The sequence below is a fragment of the Rhinopithecus bieti genome, unplaced genomic scaffold (genome assembly GCF_001698545.2).
Source record: "Rhinopithecus bieti isolate Rb0 unplaced genomic scaffold, ASM169854v2 scaffold_5246, whole genome shotgun sequence".
Taxonomy (NCBI): Eukaryota; Metazoa; Chordata; class Mammalia; order Primates; family Cercopithecidae; genus Rhinopithecus; species Rhinopithecus bieti.
In genome coordinates, this window is record NW_016804704.1 from 851,001 (window position 1) to 870,076 (window position 19,076).

Below are 19,076 nucleotides of genomic sequence, written 5' to 3' on the forward strand. Positions count from 1 at the left end.
TCTATCCATCCATCCTTCTATCCATGCATCTATCCACCCACCCATCCACCTACCTACCTATTTATCCATCCATCCATCCATCTACCCTTTCATTTATTCATTCACAAGCACCTACCATGTGCCAGGCTTTGTTCTAAGACCTGGGGATCCCATGGTGAATGTGATTCACTTCCCTGACCTCATCATGGTCACATACAATGAAGGATTCAGACAGTGTGCAAGAAAACAAACAAACATGATTTTTGGTTATGATAAAATTCTATGAAGATGATAAATGGGTGATTTAATGGAGGGAGACTGGAATGGGAGTGACGGAGCTACCTGAGACGAGTCAGGGAGGGCTCCCCAGATGAAGACCTGGGGGTGCAGTCCTCTAAGGAGGGAAGGTGCAAAGCAGACAGGCCAAGAGCAGGAGCTGCAGGCAGAGGACCGAGTAAGGGAAAGTCCTGAGGCAAGAATAAGCTAATTTCAGAAACAAAATGGACATAGGTAGATGGTATGTGTATTTGCTGCCTGAACACATTTCAGAAAGTTTATAGGTCAGGTTTGAAGCATTTAAATTCAAAAATAATCAATGAATATACACAGTATTTGAAGGTGTTTTTGTGTGTGTTATTTTATTTCTAGTAAGTTTTACCTGATCAATGTAAGGAATGCGTGAAGATTCACTGATGCCATAGGAAGATCAATTTATATCACAAAAGCAGTTAGGCATTTCTACATCTGTTACTCTGCCAGGAATTCCCCCAAGTACAACTTTTGCTTGACAGTCTTTCCTGAAACCATCTGAAATCATGAGTCAGTATGCACTAGCTGTATTTAAGACCAAAGGCTTAATGTATCCACATCTGGGGTAGGAGTCAGATGTAAAACAAGCCCAACATTGCCTTGGAAGTTGTATAGGGTAAGTAGATGCTAACATTCACTTTCTTGCCTCAGTGGCTGTGGTTCTCACCTCTACTACTGTAACTAGAAGCTTAATATTCACTTTCATTCTTTGAAAAGGTGATAGTGTTTCTTCCCATCCAGTAATGGAACTTTCCACCAGGTTGGCAACACAATTCAATTTTTAAGCCAAGCTAAGTCTGGTTTTGTCTTAACAATTGCGTTATTTAGCTTGACTCCTATAGAAAACCAAGCTCTTTCATGATGGGATGTGCAGCTGTGAATAGTACAACGTGGATGAATGTAATTATGGGATTTGTTAAGTTTGGTGAAAAGAAAGTGGGTTGGAAGGCTGCCATGTTTATCTATGGAAAGAAAAAAATGAAACATGTACAAATGATATATTAGAGGTTTAAAAAAGGCTCAGACATGCAAGGAAATTTGAACATTGACTAGATATTTGATGATATTTATATTTTTAATTCCATTTGTGAATGATTATAGTATTACAGTCATATTTTAAGAGTCCTCCTGTTTTTAACATGCATAAAAAATTTACATATTCTATGAAAAATACCTCTCAGTGGGGCTTTTTTAACCTTTGTAAAGTCTTCTGATCATGTTTTGTTTCCAAATTTTGTTCTGTGTATTGTTTGTTGTTGTCATTGTTGGTAATACACCGACCTAACCACCATGATATTTGGAATTCAACTCAGAATTTCCACAATCGTAGAGAGAGGTCATATTCATAATGCTTTATTCCTAAATGATTGAAAATTTCTCCTTCAAGAATTTGCTAGTATTTTGACATTTAGCCAAGAGTTTTCTTCTGAATCTACAGCAATGGACTCTTTCATGTCTAGATTTGAATCCCATGTACAACGGAAGCTTCCAAATGTGTTGTTTGGCCACAATGAAGAATCCTTATTGAAAGATCCCTTGAATGGCATAATTGAATAGACGTAATTGCACAGCTCTGCACCATGTAAAATTGTAAATAGCACTGACAAAATAATTTATGCTCATTTATGATACAGTAGCACATTATGGCTCCAATTTTCATTTCCTTCATTAGCTAAGCTCATTTGTTTCTCTGGTAGACATTCCTTTTGTCTTATCTACAGTCCTTTCCCCAGAGAAATACTTGTGCATGTAGATGAGAAGAACTGAGCATGGGAGGGTGCTGATGACAGGGGATATAGGCACCATATAACCTGAACAGACATTGACACCACATCAAAAGAGGGACAGGTACTGTAGAACAATGACAGGTAAATATTGCCTTAGAATAGTGCCTATTGCTGCTTTGGTTTCAGGAATGTCTTACAGTGAATGAATAAAGTGGGTCACCACTACAATTACAGCAATCATGATAATGAGTTCAATAATAACATGAAAGAACAAGAAGCTTGCAATCAAGTCCCATATTCCTTGTGTGTGTGTGTAAGGAAACCTCATGTCATAGATTTGTTTTACTTTAATTACTTCCCTTATCATCTAGTTTATTACTTCTCTCCACCTTGTGTCAGGTTAGAAACCATCACTTCCCTCTGTCGCCCATCCTTGGCTGCCACATTCCTTCTTTATCTTGAGCAGCGGGAGATCTATTTTCTTTCTTTCCACTTGTTCCAGCTGGAGACCATGACATAAAAGCCTCTCACTTTCTGGGATTGCCGGAATAAAACTGAACCCCTTCCCCACTTCACTTGTTCAACCCAGAGGGAGGGTGAAGAACTGTGGAGCTGGCAGGATGCTTGCAGTATTTATTCTCCTTTTCCTAACTAGCAAGGTTAATATGTGAACATTGTGGTCATGTGTGACTTACTTGTAAGGTTCCTGGATTCTCTGTGTTTGGCCAGGTGAGAGGTGGCCCTGGTCCTCTATACCAACGGGTCCAAAGAAAATCTGTACTTATCGAGTACAATGTAGAGGATAATTTTACTAAAGGCCCAACCATGTCTACCAAACCAGCAATAGGAGCAATAAATTTGCTCTGTTTGTCATATTTTAATATAAATATGCCTCTATTTTGTTTCAGTTGGTTCCAAACTCAGAGAGGAATGAGGTAGGGTTAACTGTTGCCCTCCTAAAATCCAAAAATGAACAGTAACATTATGTTAAAAGGGTGGGCTGCTGGCTAAATACGGTTTTTTTTGTTTTTGTTTTGTTTTCTTTTGAGACAGAGTCTTGCTCTGTTGCCCAGGCTGGAGTGCAGTGGCCGGATCTCAGCTCACTGCAAGCTCCGCCTCCCAGGTTTACGCCATTCTCCTGCCTCAGCCTCCCAAGTAGCTGGGACTACAGGCGCCGCCACCTCACCCGGCTAGTTTTTTGTATTTTTTTTTAGTAGAGACGGGGTTTCACCATGTTAGCCAGGATGGTCTCGATCGCCTGACCTCGTGATCTGCCCGTCTCGGCCTCCCAAAGTGCTGGAATTACAAGCTTGAGCCACCGCGCCCGGCCTAAATACGGTTTTTTAAAGTATATTAAGACAGAGAACCTCATTAAGGTATGTGGTGTCATGCTAATGGCACAGACATGTTTTGTTCATCCTCACATTTAAAACATGCAGTATTTAGTTGGTGGGTCTCAACGTTTTGTCTGAAAATTTTATTAGTTAAGAATAGTGTTCCTTTGAATTACAGGCTAAAATGTAGCTGCTTAGATGACAGAGAAGTTTGTTTCTGTCTCATGAAAACATCTAAAGAAAGGAGTCTGAGGCTGGAATGGTGGTTTGGACCTAAAGGTCATCAGGAACCTGGGCTTCTTCCAGATTGGTGCTCTGCTCTTGATCTCCATTCCTCTTCATCTCGTTAGCAAGATGGCAGCATCAGCTGCAGACACCATGTCTACATTAAAGCATATAGGAGAAGACAAATAAAAATCCTGGGTTGCCGTCCATAGGAGGAGCATGTCCTTGCTATGCTTTGGAAGTTGTCATATGACACTTCCAGTTTCATCTAGAATTTAGTCAGTCACCTGACATTCCCTTGACCCAAGGTGTGCTGGGTAATGTCTACTTTATTCTGGACAGCTACCTATGAAGTCAAAAAACACAAATTCTATTCTTATAGGGGAAATGCATAGGGAGAAAACGAGTAGTCTCTTCCGTAGGAAATACAGTTGCCTTTAAATGGTGAAGACTAACATTTAATATACCTGCAATTCTGAGCTCAGGTCAAGGTGCGCCATGTTGTCTTTGGCAGTGTAGGTGCATGACGGCACATTTTCAACATTGCAGCCAACTGTATGTTTGTTCAGATGGTAACAAAGACATAATAGAAGCAAATAAATGCACCTGAACTTCAGTGGCAAAACTTCTAAGCACCCTGAGGAGCCTCAGTTTCCTTCTAAAACTAGTATAATATTATGTAACAGTGTGATTATAATATTTGCCATGCTTGCTTTCAAAGGTGTTATAAGAATCAAATGGCCAGCCTTAGTGGCTCACTCGTATAATCCCAGCACTTTGGGAGGCTGAGGCAGGTGGACCATCTGAGGTCAGGAGTTCGAAACCAGTCTGGCCAATATGATAAAACCCCATCTCTACTAAAAATACAAAAATTAACCAAGTGTGGTGGTGGGCACCTGTAATCCCAGCTACTCAGGAGGCTGAGACAGGAGAATTGCTTGAACCTGGTATGCAGAGGTTGCAGTGAGCAGAGATCGCACCGCTACACTCCAGCCTGGGCAACAGAGTAAGACTCCGTCTTGAAAACAAAACAAAAAAGAATAAAATGAGAGAACATATAGAAAGCAAATAGCAGGTATCAGAATGAAAACCTGTATGATTTTACTTTGCATGTCATACTAGGAGTCCTCAGTCCATTGGGTATTTGAGACTCACATAACATAATACGTTGTAAGTACTTAGAACAGGGGCTGGGAAAGAGGAGGCACTCGTTGTATGGGACTCATCTTTAGGAGGTTAAATAGAACCTTTCCCTGTAATTAATTGGTTAGTTGATATAAAGTTGGTATCTTTTGAATAAAATAAAGAATATACATGTCTAGGACTATAAGATGTGGGGGAATTGAGATAAAATTTAAATCCACTGATTCCAACCATGTCCTCCATCAATTTTCCCCATTCTTCCACATAGTGTATCACCAGGACCCTGCCTCCCTACCTGATGGGTATCCACTTGGTGGACATCCTGGGACGAGTTCATCATTTGTACCTCATACCATATTGTCTCTGACAGAAACCATTAAAGAGAAAGCCTTTTTGTTTTACATTGAATGATCTGAAGAGCCATTTTATTTGTTTTTTTGTTTTTTTGTTTTGTTTTGTTTTGTTTTGTTTTTTGAGGCGGAGTCTCGCTCTGTCGCCCAGGCTGGAGTGCAGTGGCCGGATCTCAGCTCACTGCAAGCTCCGCCTCCCGGGTTGACGCCATTCTCCTGCCTCAGCCTCCTGAGTAGCTCGGACTACTGGCGCCCGCCATCTCACCCGGCTAATTTTTTGTATTTTTTTAGTAGAGACGAGGTTTCACCGTGTTAGCCAGGATGGTCTCAATCTCCTGACCTTGTGATCCGCCCGTCTCGGCCTCCCAAAGTGCTGGGATTACAGGCTTGAGCCACTGCGCCCAGCCAAGAGCCATTTTAAAGTAAAATCAAATAATGACATTTTTATAACCGGAGTAAATTTATTTGCCTTTTCCGTCTTGTCAAATGCAGTGTCCCTATTCATGGATGCTTATTGCTTAGACTCAGGTAGATTAGATTTCCTCCTCATTTTCCCTCTTCCTAAAGCCACGGGTGCTGATACCTGCTCAAGAAGATAACAACAATAACAAAGTGTAGCTCAGTTGGTGCAAAATAGAGACACTGGAATGCTGAGTTCTTGTAGAATCAAAGTTGAGAAAAAATTCTGGAGCAAAAAATAATGCACCATTTAAGTGGATCCTTTCCAGTGTCATGGAGGAAAAATCACTACTATTTCTCATTTAAATAGATCATAATATTGACCATCTCATGGGGGTTTGTGAAGATTCTATGAAAGAGTATTGGCACACAGTTACTGTTGAGTCAATGTTGAATATTCCTATGGGAAACAATGGGCTTTAGTGAAGGTTCTCAGATGTCCTTGGATGGAGGAATTGGATGACAGTTTTTCCTGCAGTCAGGGGACTCAGAGGGTGAGCAGCTTCCCACCTGGGTCCTGGTCTTAGGAAACTTCACCCTGTGCTCATGTCGGGGGTGCAGGTAGGAAGAGAGGCTTTAAAGGGGCTGGGTTATCTTTGCCAAATGGAAATGCATTTCCAGTATTCACAAATCTTCTAGCGTTTCACAGAAAGCTAGATATTACAATTTTTGTAAAATATTTTATTTTTACATGTTGGATATTAATTTTAAATTTTTAAACATTCTGCAAGGCAAACGCAGTGTGTTTGCAAACAGCATCGGGCCAGATAACCACCAGTTCACTCACTGCCTTTGCTCTGAAAGAATACAGTCTATCCCCAGGGATGCTGTTTCGTGGGAGAATCTCAAAGCAAATGAATGTAAAAAATATTGCTTATATTTTTGTCAGCACATGTAAAATGGAATCTTGGTGGAATAAATGGAATTTGGAGAATGCATGATACTATCCCTACAGGGTTGAGTAGCATAGAGTCTGGAGAGGGTTAGCTTCAGTTATAGTCTGGTTTCTGTTGTTATATCCAGTTACTGAATTTACCTCTCTATATTCAGTATTTTGTCTGTGAAACAGGGATGATAATGCTCCCCGCACACAAAAGCATGCGCTCACCTACACACATCAGGCTTTTGTGAGGATCTCGTCAGTGATGCAGGTTAAATCTTTAGATCATGAGCCAAACCCAGTGAGCTCCTAGAAATGGCAGCTGCTTCCTTCGTTCAGTCCTAGCTGCCGATACCCTTCATTCACCTCAAGAAAAACAGCCTTTATTTAACTGAGACTGGCTTGTGAGCAAAACTACTCTCGGGAGCACATTAATTTGTATTTGCTCAGATTTGGGGTTTCTTTAAAGTCCAGTGGAACACAGGTCCAGTTGGCACTGGTTTTTATGTATTCATGATGTGCACTCCTTAGTAATTCCCTGGAAGAGACATATGTGTTATGTGGGTTTTCAAGCTATACTTACTTGCAAGTTAAAACTGCAGAGAATTTTATAGTTTCAGGACTGGTAGGAACTGGCTCATTTAAGAAAATCTATGATGAGAGAAGTCTCCTTCTGTGTGTTTCCCTGACATTATAGCCTTGCATTTATTATTTATTTTTCTTTTTATTATATATCTTTGTTGGCACAAAGATGCGCCACACCAGGGGGAGAACATGCTAGTAGGAATTAGAGTGGGGTTAGCTTTCCCCACCCTATGCTTTTCCAATCCCTGGATAATATTTTCCCCCTTTTCAGCTGTAAATGCTTACTTCAAATATTATTTTGATGTACTTTCCCCCAAAAAACCCTTTCATAGGCGTAGTTATGGAATCTTAGATTCATGGACTGGAAATTGATATAGAAATTTTGTCGCTGGTTCTCTGGGGAAATAGCTCATGCTGTTACTCCTGAATCCTAAGTAGCTGCCTTATCACTTGGCTTGGAATGCTAGGAGAAAGAGCTTGCAAAGAGCCATTTCAACCACTGAGTTTCCTCCTCTTTCTTTACAGATGAGGGAGGGAAGTCTTCCCAAAGTGGGATGCATTTTTTCCAATGCATAATGAATTTGCAATTGAAATTTAAGAGAACATACATCTTTTGTAAAATACTGAAACCTTTTATTGTCATGAAAGTGAATTTTGTGATAGAAACACTTAAAGACACAGTAAAAGCAGAAGGTAGAAAAAGGACTCAACTAAATCTACTGACAGTGAACATTAGTCCATTCCCTTAATTTCCCCCTGTACATTTTAATTGTATCCTATTCATGTTGGCATATAGATTTGAATTCTGCTCCTTTTGGTCAGTATTAAGTACAAACATTTTTTGTCTTATTATTCCATATTCTTTATAAACACATTCATGATGTTGCAAATATTTCATCTGTAGACTTGCCATAATTAAGCAGGGTCTTAGCTTGACATCTTGGGATGGTTTCTGATCATGACTATTATACATAGCAGTAATAGTAATAACCAACATTATGGAGCATTTGCCTATGTCAGCCACTGTGTTCAGGGTTTCATGTGCATTATTGCATGGATTTCTCAATAACAGCTGAGACAGTTTCTATTGTCATCCCCATGGGCAAATGAGGTCACTGAGGCCTAAAGAACGTATTTAATGAGCCCAAGGGCCAATGGCTCACACGTGTTAGAGGCAGGATTGGGTGGTTGGAGTTTTCCGGTTTTTTCTGTGTTTGGATTCATGACCAGAATAACAACGTGGAGCCCTGCCTAGATTTAGGCGCATGGCAAAGCAGGTGGAGCATCCAAAGTGCAGCTAGATTTCCAGAGACTGACCTTCTCTCTTGCCTGAATGAACCGACAGAAGTGACATTCTTAATGGAACAGATGCTTCCTCAGATCAGTTGGTTCTTTCCTCCTTGTTACTTAGGCAGCTCCTGTTTCTGTCAGAGAGTTGGGGGTCTCATTTTAGGACCCAGAGGAATGTGCAATTTCTATTTCTTTTTGGGAGGCTTGCGGGTAGAGCGGCATTAGGTAGATTTTGGGGTTGCCTCTGAAACGTCTCAGAGGACTGACTACACAAATACTCTTCCACAGAGAGATCAATAGAGGTTACACCAGCCCAGAAGTCCTGAGATTGAAGGTTTAGTCTGAGCTCCACCTCGTGGTAGCTGTGGGAATGCAGGAATGTCCGTTCGTACTCACCTCAATGTCCTCATCTCTTAATTAAGGAGAGGTGTGTTTTCTCCTCCTATGTCCTAGGAAGAGAGTATCTTGAGAACCAGTGGGAGAATTACGATGTCCTGTTTGTTTCTTCCTATCTGGGTTCAATTTCTCCTTCCAATAAGAACCCCCAGCTTTCCTCTGAAGATGAACTTTTTCCTCCCAGTCTACGTCGTTCCAGTGGGGCTGAGTCAACTCTGTGGCTCTCTGTCCATGACCTTTCTGAAGCCAAGAAAAAATACACGCCCTCAATAATGGCTTCAGATATGTATCTGTGATCCAGGCCAGATCTCTCAGAGCAATGTTTGAGGATGAGGTAATCACAAAGCAATCCAAAATTGAGTACACTTCCCAGCCTGTTCCATGGAGCTTGTTCCATTTATAGGCCATCAGTCCCTCATGTCTCTGTCATGGTGTATACAGCTCTGGCTGCCTGGGCTGCCACTTTCCATCTTCATCCCTGCGTAATCATCTGTGTTGACATGTGTTGCATTTACCTGCTCTGCATCCATCCTCCCCTCCACCCCAACCCTGTCTGATGTACTAACTTCCTGGGGCTGTCAATCAACATGCCCAATGCTCTCTTGGCAAAGGGGTAAGGGAGCAATCTGGGCCATGCACATACTCTCCTCAGAAATGTAAATTCTTGAGTTGGAAAGGCTGAAAACAGTTGGAGCTGCTTTATCCATTTGTTGCTGTGGCAACAAATACATCCTCTTAGCTCCTATTCAGTTTCTGTGTTTCCCAAAGCCTGCTTTTTCTCTTTACCTTTGATGCTGTAATCAATATTATTTTTCTTTCAATAGAATTCTATTCTGGGGTAAGATAACCAAATTTGTTTCAAAGAAAAATTGCACTCAACCTTTCCCTTCTCTACATTCTTGATTCTCTTTGCTTCTTTCCTTCTCATAGAACTTAGCCATCCTTCTCTTTATCTCCTATTCCATTCTCTCCAGTCAGCTTTATGAGAAGAACCCAATAGTACATTGCTAGTGCTGTTTATTTGAAGATTCCTCTTTCCATAAGCTGGGATGTCTTTGAGCATCTGACTGCCTGATAACCTTTAAGACCCAGTGCTGATATCTGCGCTGGACATGAGAAGGAACCAAATATTATTGAATGGGAGTTGCACTTTAATTAGTTGGTAAAGCAGCAAGTGAACACTAATTAGGGAGGTAAGCGAGGGAGAGCTGTCCCAGATCAATTGTCCATGTTTTCTTTTGTTTGGTTTGGTTTGGTTTGTTTGTTTGGTTGGTTTTTGAGACAGCATTTCACTCTGTCACCCAGGCTGGAGTGCAGTGGCACGATCTTGGCTCACTGCAACTTCTGCCTCCCAGGTTTAAGCAATTCTCCTGCCTCAGCCTCCTGAGTAGCTGGGATTGCAGGCATGTGCTGCCATGCTCAGTTAATTTTGCATTTTTAGTGGAGACAGGGTTTCGCCCTATCAGCCAGGCTGGTCTTGAATTCCTGATCTTAAGTGATCTGCCCGCCTCAGCCTCCCAAAGTGCTGGGATTACAAGCGTGAGCCACCACACCTAACCTAATTGCCCGTATGTTCTTGATCCTATTCTAAACAACACTCCAATCAAAAGCCTAAGTTAAGTGAGTTCAGATGAAAACACACAGACCCACAAAAATCTGAATTATTATCTTCAAGTCACAACTAGTTTTCACTTTTCTGTATATTGTTCTTTTTTAAAAAAAGAAGATACAGAGGCGTGTGTATGGAAGGAAATTCTTGAAAAGGTAAACCAATTAACCTTTACCAGGAAGCTAGTACAAAGAGAAGGGGTGGTAAAACGACATCATTTGTAAAGATCAGATTTCTCACTCCTGCCAAAAATATGCCTACGAATGCCAGGAGACAGACTACATTTACTCTACCTTGTAATCTACAGGTAACTTCTTAATGAAAAGCTAATTTTTCTTGTCACCCTGTTATTCTTGCTTTCACATTTTTGGTTAATTGTGGGTTATCTGGGCTACACATATAAAGAAACAAAATATATCTTTACTTATATTAGTCTTTTTAAATATGGAACTTTTCAAACATGCATGAAGATAGAAAGAATGATATAACTACTCTCCCTGTACTTCTTGAAGATTTTCCACAATTAGGCTGGGTGCAGTGGCTCACGCCTGTAATCCCAGCACTTTGGGAGGCCCAGGCAGGCAGATCACCTGAGGTCAGAAGTTTCAGACCAGCCTGGCCAACGTGGCGAAACCCCGTCTCTATGAAAATTACAAAGATTAGCCAGGCATGGCGGCACATGCCTGTATTCCCAGCTACTCAGAAGGCTGAGGCAGGAGAAACACCTGAACCCAGGAGGTGGAAGTTGTAGTGAATTGAGGTCAGGCCACTGTGCTCCAGACTGGAAGATAGAACAAGACTCCATCTCAAAAAAAAAAACTCCCACCAAAAAAAAAAAAAAAAAAAAAAAAAGATTTTCCACAATTATCAATATTTTGTTTCATTTATCTCCACTAATACTTGTCATTATTATCACCAACAAAGCAAGATTATTATTTTTTAAGTTCCCAGACCTCAAGTAATTTTATCTGTAAATATGGTGGTATGTATTGCTAATAGAGACTCTTTTTAAGTAACTAAGATACATGATCGTACATAATGCAATCATAGTCAGCAATATTCATTTCATATTATTCAATACCAATCTATCTTCACAATTCTCTGCTACCTTAAAAATGTCTGCCTAGAGTTCATTTAAATTAAGGTCCAAACAAAGCAAGATGCAGATGTTTCCTTTGGTAGGTGTGTTCCATAAATCTTTTCTAAGTTTTTTCAGTTTCTTGTACTTTTCCTCTTTATCTATGCCATGTATGTGTTTCCATATAAAAATGATTTTCCAATCGATTTTTCAGCCCCTTCTACATTGGGCTGCGTGCAGAAATGAGTTAGCATAGCAGGATGGAGACTACTCTCCACAGAAAGGTGTTCTTGCAAGTCGGCCCTTGGTTAATGTCTAGGAATTTGGATTTTGGGAATGTGCCTGCCATTCCATGGTAAGACTAGCTCACTATGCCTGGACTGTTCAAACAATATGATTTATTCTGAACACCTGCTTTTCTTTCGGGAGTGTGGCATTTTGGTATGTGCCTGGCAAAAGATCTTTATGTGACCAGCTCCCAGAAAACCTTGGGTGCTGAGTCTCTAATGGGCTTCCCTGGGCAGAAACACGGCCTACCTGTTGCTATATTTTCAAAATTGGGGGACGAATGGATTCTGAGAGCCTTATAAGAGGGAGAGAGCACCGGAAGCTGACATGGAGATTCTGCAGGCCCTGCCAGTGTCTTTGACCTCTGGGATCCAGTGTGTATTCTTATCACATCCCTGTTACAAATCTTAGTCATGAACACAACTGTATGCTGGCCCTATGCAACTTTCTAGGAAAACTCCAGATGGAGGGTGGTCTTGAAGGCCCTCAACAGAAGTCGATTATGTTATCATGGCATCTCTAACACATTCTTACATCCCCATGTTTTCTGTAAAGTGGATTTTTTAAATATTGAGGCTCAGTTTTATTGAAGGGAGGAGTAGATTAGAAGTGGGCTTGTACTTCCTTTATTTCGTTATCTCAGGAGGCAGATAATAGCAAGTCATCTTCCCTCCAATTATGTTCTGATTGATCAGTAGAGGGAAGCATAGAGTCATTTTGTCATGGTTTTAAAAAAGTCGAAATATGTGTAGATGGGTGTGTGGGAAGCTGCTTTACCACAGGTGAGGCTGGACCAGTTATCGAGTTCTTGACTTTCAGTTCCAAACCCATCCGTTTTGATTTCCTCTGTAACACTGGGGCTGAACTTTGTAAACACTGCACATTTGTTAGCCGGAACAACTTACAAAAGGATTGTGCTTCTTCTCCTGATCCCAATACTCTCCTTCTTATTCCCATAAGGAAGTAGTCACCAGGAAACTCTCTTCCAATGGGCAGCTTCTTTGCCATAATGCGTGGGGGCTTCAATAGTACATCCGTCCAATAAGTTTTGCTGGTGCCCCAGTGGGTGGTTTCTTGCTGGCCAGGCCCAGCCTGTTGTACTCACCAAACCTCTCCACCTGGGTTCAGAGCCACATCCCTTTCAAAGAGTCTGATCTCAAACTTGGAGATGGCCCTTTCCCAAGTCTCTTCTGTTTTGGCATGCCCCTTCAGTCCCAGAGGTAGTGCCTGCTCCCCACATCTGTGACTGCCATATCCTTCAGATTGCTTTTTACCCTTCTTAGTACATGACCTTCTTTTACATGCAGCCTTTATACGTGATATGCAGCCCTGCCCCTTCCCTAACATGAGGAAAAACAGGCCTCAAGTCATTGCATCATAATAACAGTTGCATTAGTTACTCCGCAAATTTAGTCAGGGTCCCACTGACTATTCTGTTACCTGAAAGCTAAATTGTATAACAATAGCTTATGATTTGTATGTAAAGTAATAAAAGGAAGGAGAAAAGACAATAAAATTATTATTTATAAAAAACAAACACACATAACAAGGAAAGAGAAAATATGCAAAAGCATAGAACGCTCATTTCTGCTTTATGTATACATGTGCCTTTCTTTTCTTAGGATCCATTCCATATTTCCATACTTCTCTTGCTGTCAGCCAAAAAAATCAATTAGTCAAGATTCCTTATCAGTAGAGTAACTCAAGCCTTCATTTCTAAAGAATCTGAATCTTCAGTAGTCCTACTTTTGATTGTTGCTTTGATTTTCACTAAAATTAATATAATGATTTTCATTTTTTTCATTGACAGATAAAATGGTATTTTCTTTGTACACTGTGATGCTCTAAAGTATATATACATTGTGGAATGGCTCAATCCAGCTAATTCGCATATTCATTAGCTCTCATAGTCCTTATTTTATGGTAAAACATTTTACTCTCTTAGCATTTTTCAAGAATACAATATATGATTAATTCTCATTGTCATGTGCAATGGACATCATTCACTTATTCCTCCTGCCTAACTGAAATTTTGTATCCTTTGAACAATACCTCCCTAGCTCCCTCCCAGGATCCTTGCTCTGATCTGTCCGTCTTTACTACTGAGCACGGAAACACCAGGAGACATCAGGATCAATAAATCACTGGGTTCCAGTGAGTCCTCCTTGCTCTGTGTACTAAACACGAACCCAATCTCCTTTTGGTAATGTGGTAATTTCCACCCCCAGCCAGCAGAGGCGCTCTTTTCTTGCCTGTTTAGGGATGGCTGTCTCATCCTTCAATTCAGTAAAACCACTGTTGAGTCCTCTGCTGGGCCAAGACATTGTCTTATGGCCTTTGCAATTTTATGATTACAACCGAGATTATTTCAGAAATTTTTTCAGAGTGAGCTTATTGCAAATTTCATGCACTGCATTTTATTTTGTTCATTGGCTTATTTCAGTTCTGAAACTGGCCAATGCAATTAGCATTGTTCTTAAATGGGAGCACATCTGGACAACTTTGAAAGGCCAGTCTCCTACTCCTAAGCCAGCAGTGTCTGTTTTCAGCAATGCATATGCAAAACAGGCAATGTTTCCCCAGAGCGGGGTCTGCCTTCCTGAGGGCCCTGGCTTTCAAACTACTGCTCACTCTGTGTCAGTGGCACAAAATCAGCTTAATGGATTGGAACCAGGTATTAAAAAACAGAATAGGCTGAAACAGAACAGAATAGAGAACAGAGTAAGAAATGTCAGAGCACATTATAGGTAGTAAGGGTGTATACAAATTTATGAAACTTCTCTTTGAGTTTTGAATGTGTATAATCACATACTACGTCATTAACAGAAAATGTAATTCTTGCTGTGGGTTGTGCTAAAAAAGTGAAGTTCACTTTTCTACAACTTATACTATGAAATGGCTAGTACTTACACCTAAATGCAGAGAACAGCCTTGTATGGGTAATATAGTGATGTTAATTTAAAAGAAACACTCATCTATAGGTTTCAGCTTTAATTTAAAAAAAGATAATCATAGTAACACACAAAACTCACACTCATGTACATATAATTACTATCTCCCAGGTCACATTCTTAGTGTGCCTTACTACAGACTTATTCTTCACTATCTCAGTGAATCACCACCTATCCCCTTGGAATCGACATTATTATTATCCTCATTTTTCAAATGGGGAAACTGAATCACAGAAAGGTAAAGTAATTTCCTGAAGGTTGCACATTTAGGAAGAACTGGAGCCAGAATTCAAACACAAACAGGCAGCCTATGTTTCCCTGAACCTGTTGGCATTTCTCACCTGCTCATCTGGAGAAGAGAGGTGACTGGGAATTTGTTTCGTAATCCTATTTGCATAAAGCCAATTTATTTCTTAAGTGATAGGCAGTGAGTCTTGGAGTAAGGAGGGTGACATCATGTTTAAATTGAGCAGCAGCTAGCTCCAAAATTGTGGCAGCATCAGTAAGAACTCCGATATTGTTTGTGAGTCTAGTGGAGAAGTGTGTTGAGCGATTAGCAATGTCTGCCATGGGCACAGAATGATAATGGCACACATGCCACCAAGTAAGTGTCCTGCCGTGTTTCTCTGAAGCACTGTGGCCTAGGCCTAGGTTCTAGTTCCTGAAGAAACAGAAGTGAACAAAAAAGGCAAATGAACTTTCCCATGCAGGAAAGACAATAAAGATAGATAATAAAATGAATACTTGAATACACACACCATTTTAGGTAGTCACTTTGGATGCTAAGGAGGAAAGAAAAGCAGTGCAAAGAAAGAGATGGCACAGAGGTAGGCAGTGACCCACTAAGGTGTCAGGGAAGCCATCTCTGAAGAAGGGATATTTACTGGTACAGAATAATTGTATTCTCATTGGAGAGAGTGAGCCCACAGGTAGCTGCAGAAAGAGCATTTGAGGCAGAAGAAATAGCAGAGGAACATGCCACTTCCTTGGCTTACTCAAGGAAGAGGCAAGACCTGTCCTAAGCTTTTCGGCCTTCTATATATAATCTTAAATTGTACAAAAAGCTCAGAAGCATAGGCATGAGCATGCTAGAAGAATTTGTAGAGAAGCAAGTGTCTTTTATATTGGACTTTAAAAAAAAATTATTTATTTTGAAATAGAGTGTTGCTCTGTCAAGCAGGCTGCAGTGCAGTGGTGTGACCCAGGCTGCAGCCTCCACCTCCCAGGCTCAGGTGATCCTCTCACTTCAGCCTCCCAAGTAGCTGGGAGCCACAGGCTCATGCCACCACACCTGGCTAATTTTGTTTTTTTTTTTTTTTTTTAGAGATGAAGTCTCAGTATGTTGCCCAGGCTGGTCGCAAACTCCTGGGTTCAAGCAATCCTTCCACCTCGGCCTCCTAAGGTTGCTGGGATTATAGACATGAGTCACTTTGTACATTTCAAAGATTTTTTAAAGTAATTTATGAGAGGCACATAAACAAAAAAATATTAAAATACTTTATAAATTGTGTAAGTATTGTCTCAGTTAATAACACATTTGAGGTCGCAGTTTGGAATTCCTTCTAGGTCTTCATGATGTGCCTGCTAAGAAGATATTTGCTCATTTCTCTGTGGCAACCAGAACCAATTTCAGAATAAGGTTATTTTTAAAATGTAAAGAAATTATACATTATACGACACCCCATCCAATTTGGTTCTACGTTCCAATGACCTAGTTAAGTTTTTCTCAGCTGGGAATGATTTCTTCCCACAGAAGACATTTGGTAATGTATGGGGACTACTGAGGTTATCCCAATTAGAGAATGGTACTGACATCTAGCCAGCAGAAGCCAGGATGTTGCTAAAAATCCTACAGTGCACAAGAAAGACCCTACGACAAGGAATCATCTGACTTACAATGTCAATATACCAAAGGCTGAAATGCCCTGATTTAGGTAGAAAGCACTGTTAACAAGTGGACACTGAATCCCTTGTCTCTGCTCTGATTTTCTGCAGTTGCCATGGAGACCAGGTGATACATGCATGCAAATTCAGTGGCTGTACAGAAGTTTCAAGGTCAGGGCAAGGGAAAAGACAGACAGTAAATGAGACTGCAGAGGCAACACTAACAAGCAAGGTTCTGCAAGGGCTGAACATCACATCCATCACACTTTGGAGTTTGCCCTCAGAGATCCCCCTCCTGGAGCAGGGGAATTACTGATCTATCAACTTCTGTGTCAATATCCTAAACCACAGTCAGGAGGAGCAGCTTGTCTTCCCTTCTTCTCCATACTCAAGAAAACACCTTGATGAGAGAGCTGGCTGCAAAATCCCTTCCAAGAGATCATGGTCATCACAGTCAGAGATATGTCAAAGCACAGGCAGTGCAGGCTGGGTGGAAACGTGGTTTGGAAATTCAGAAGGAGTTTACCACTTGGATAACAGATGCATTGTGTCATTTCTTCTGGTGGTCATTTTGACATCGAAGCAATCATCTTGAATTTTGCTGTTTCTTTCTAATTTTAATTCCCTTCTATTTGGCTTTACTATTAATCCTGAGGAGGCTTTTTTTTTTTTTTCCAAAAAAGACAAATATTTGCTATTGATCATCTTACCAAGGAGAACAGAAGAGTACGGCCATGTTACCTGAGAGTTATTAATGCTATTGCAGCATAGGATGGAACAATTGAGGCTTCATTTGTGCGGGGAGAGAATTCAGTCTTCTTCAAAGCTGATCTCTCTCTCTCTCTGGTGTGTGTGTGTGTGTGTGTGTGTGTGTGTGTGTGTGTGTATCTGCCTGAAAGCTAACACCAGGATCTCATTTTATCTGTAATTGAAACGTAAACTAATGGACTAATAGTCTATCAACTATAGAGAAACAGAGAGTCTTCAGTGATCAGAAATCAACTTAATACACTCTAAGTACTTTTAACATCTTACACCACTTAAACCACACAGGCACACACATGGGGTGAGTGTAAAAACAAACAGACACGTCATAGAAGACCATTCGCAATTTTATCAGAAGTCTTAAAATATATTTACCCTATGAATTCATGTTTCACTGCAAAGAATATATCCTAAGGAAGTAATTTCAATGCTGCAGTTAACTATTGCTTCTGCCTGCCCTGGAAAGATGGTTCCTTCTGCTACTGGCACCCAAATTCCCTTTGGGAATGTCTCTCATGCCCACTCTCCACCCATGCGTTTAGGTGGGGCTAGTGCCTTCCTCTGCTTGGAGAGCAGTCCCAATGTCAGGTCTAAGGAATTAGTGAATTTCATTGTTTGGCATTGTAATCTGTTCAAAGCTGAGAATAAGAATCAGTTAAATTCTAGGCCAGGCATGTCCCAGAACATTAATAGAACTGTGGAAATAAGAAGGTCTCTTGTTAATCACATGTATTGCTGGAAGGATATGAGCTTGAAAAGGTAGGGTACCACCACACGGAGAGAACCTAACCAAGATGGTATCTGTCACAAAAAACAGTAGGGCTGAGCATGTGAACCTAGAATGGACTCCTGGCCTCTCTCACCATCAGTCAGAATCTTGGCTTGAGGAAGACAGACCTTCTATGTGCACTGCTGTATCTCTGCTACCAAGAATGTCATTTGGGAGATGCTCATAAATTGTGGGATAAAGACTTTGGGGAACAAAATCCTGATGAGGGCCCTTGAGTCCCTCAACGAAGCCATTCCTAAAGCCAATGTACTCCTTTCCAGTTATGACATTTAACACATTCTTGTTGTGTGGGTGTATGTTTGTTTTCTGGCTTAAGCCAGCTTGAATTGGGTTCATAACAAATGAACATTTCTAATACAAGAGATGTCTGCACAGGGATTTATTCACTGATACTCGTCTCACAGTTTGCTCTGTATTGTGTGTGTTTTGTATTTCGCTAGCTGGTGAGGATGAACGTGAGACAGCCAAGTAGAAAGGGCTCCCCGAAAGAACCTCGGTCTGGCCTGAACACTGGGAGGCTGCGCGCTGGGGTGCGGCCTCGGGAAGTTCGCGTCATTTGCAGGAGGGAGGAGCCTGGCCTCTCCTGTTCTGGGGTGAAACTGGGGATTCCGTCTGTGAGGCAGGCAACCGGCTAGCAGAACTCTCACTTTGCTGAGAGTTCCTGTTTTCCTTTTTTATTTTTTCTTTTCGCTCAATCAATTTTATTTTTCTCACCTTTCAAGGTGTCTGCAAGCCTAATCTTTCACGGCCGTGTGAGAAGAACCTGGCTTTTAGCTGAACTAAAAAGAAAGGCCTCCTACAAATGGGGTCACTGTTACAGAGAGATGCTCTTAGATGCCATGCATTTAATGAGCAAGAAGTTTAGTCTTGTATAGGTTGGTCCACCCATACATTTCCCAGAATCCCTAGAGGGACTTATGGGTATCACCTTAATCACCTTACATTTCTCTGAGACGTCTTGAGATTTTACATCCTAGGTCCAGTTTTTCTGTAGGTCCAGGGGATCAACAGCCCCTTTATGCCTTGGGCCAGGA

At 41.0% G+C, this 19,076-nt stretch overlaps 2 long non-coding RNA genes across 2 annotated transcripts in view; one reads left to right on the forward strand and one right to left on the reverse strand.

Annotated features, from left to right (window-relative positions):
• Nucleotides 1–789: 789 nt before the first annotated feature.
• Nucleotides 790–18,400, forward strand: LOC108528395 (uncharacterized). Its single transcript, XR_001885127.1, has 3 exons — nt 790–904; nt 13,713–13,806; nt 16,599–18,400. It is a non-coding gene; the product is annotated as an uncharacterized LOC108528395 (long non-coding RNA).
• The window catches only part of LOC108528396 (uncharacterized), an 84,767-nt gene continuing 69,168 nt past the window's right edge, over nt 3,478–19,076 (reverse strand). Inside the window, exon 3 of the long non-coding RNA XR_001885128.1 lies at nt 3,478–4,592. This is a non-coding gene — a long non-coding RNA (uncharacterized LOC108528396). The remainder of the gene's footprint in view (nt 4,593–19,076) is intronic.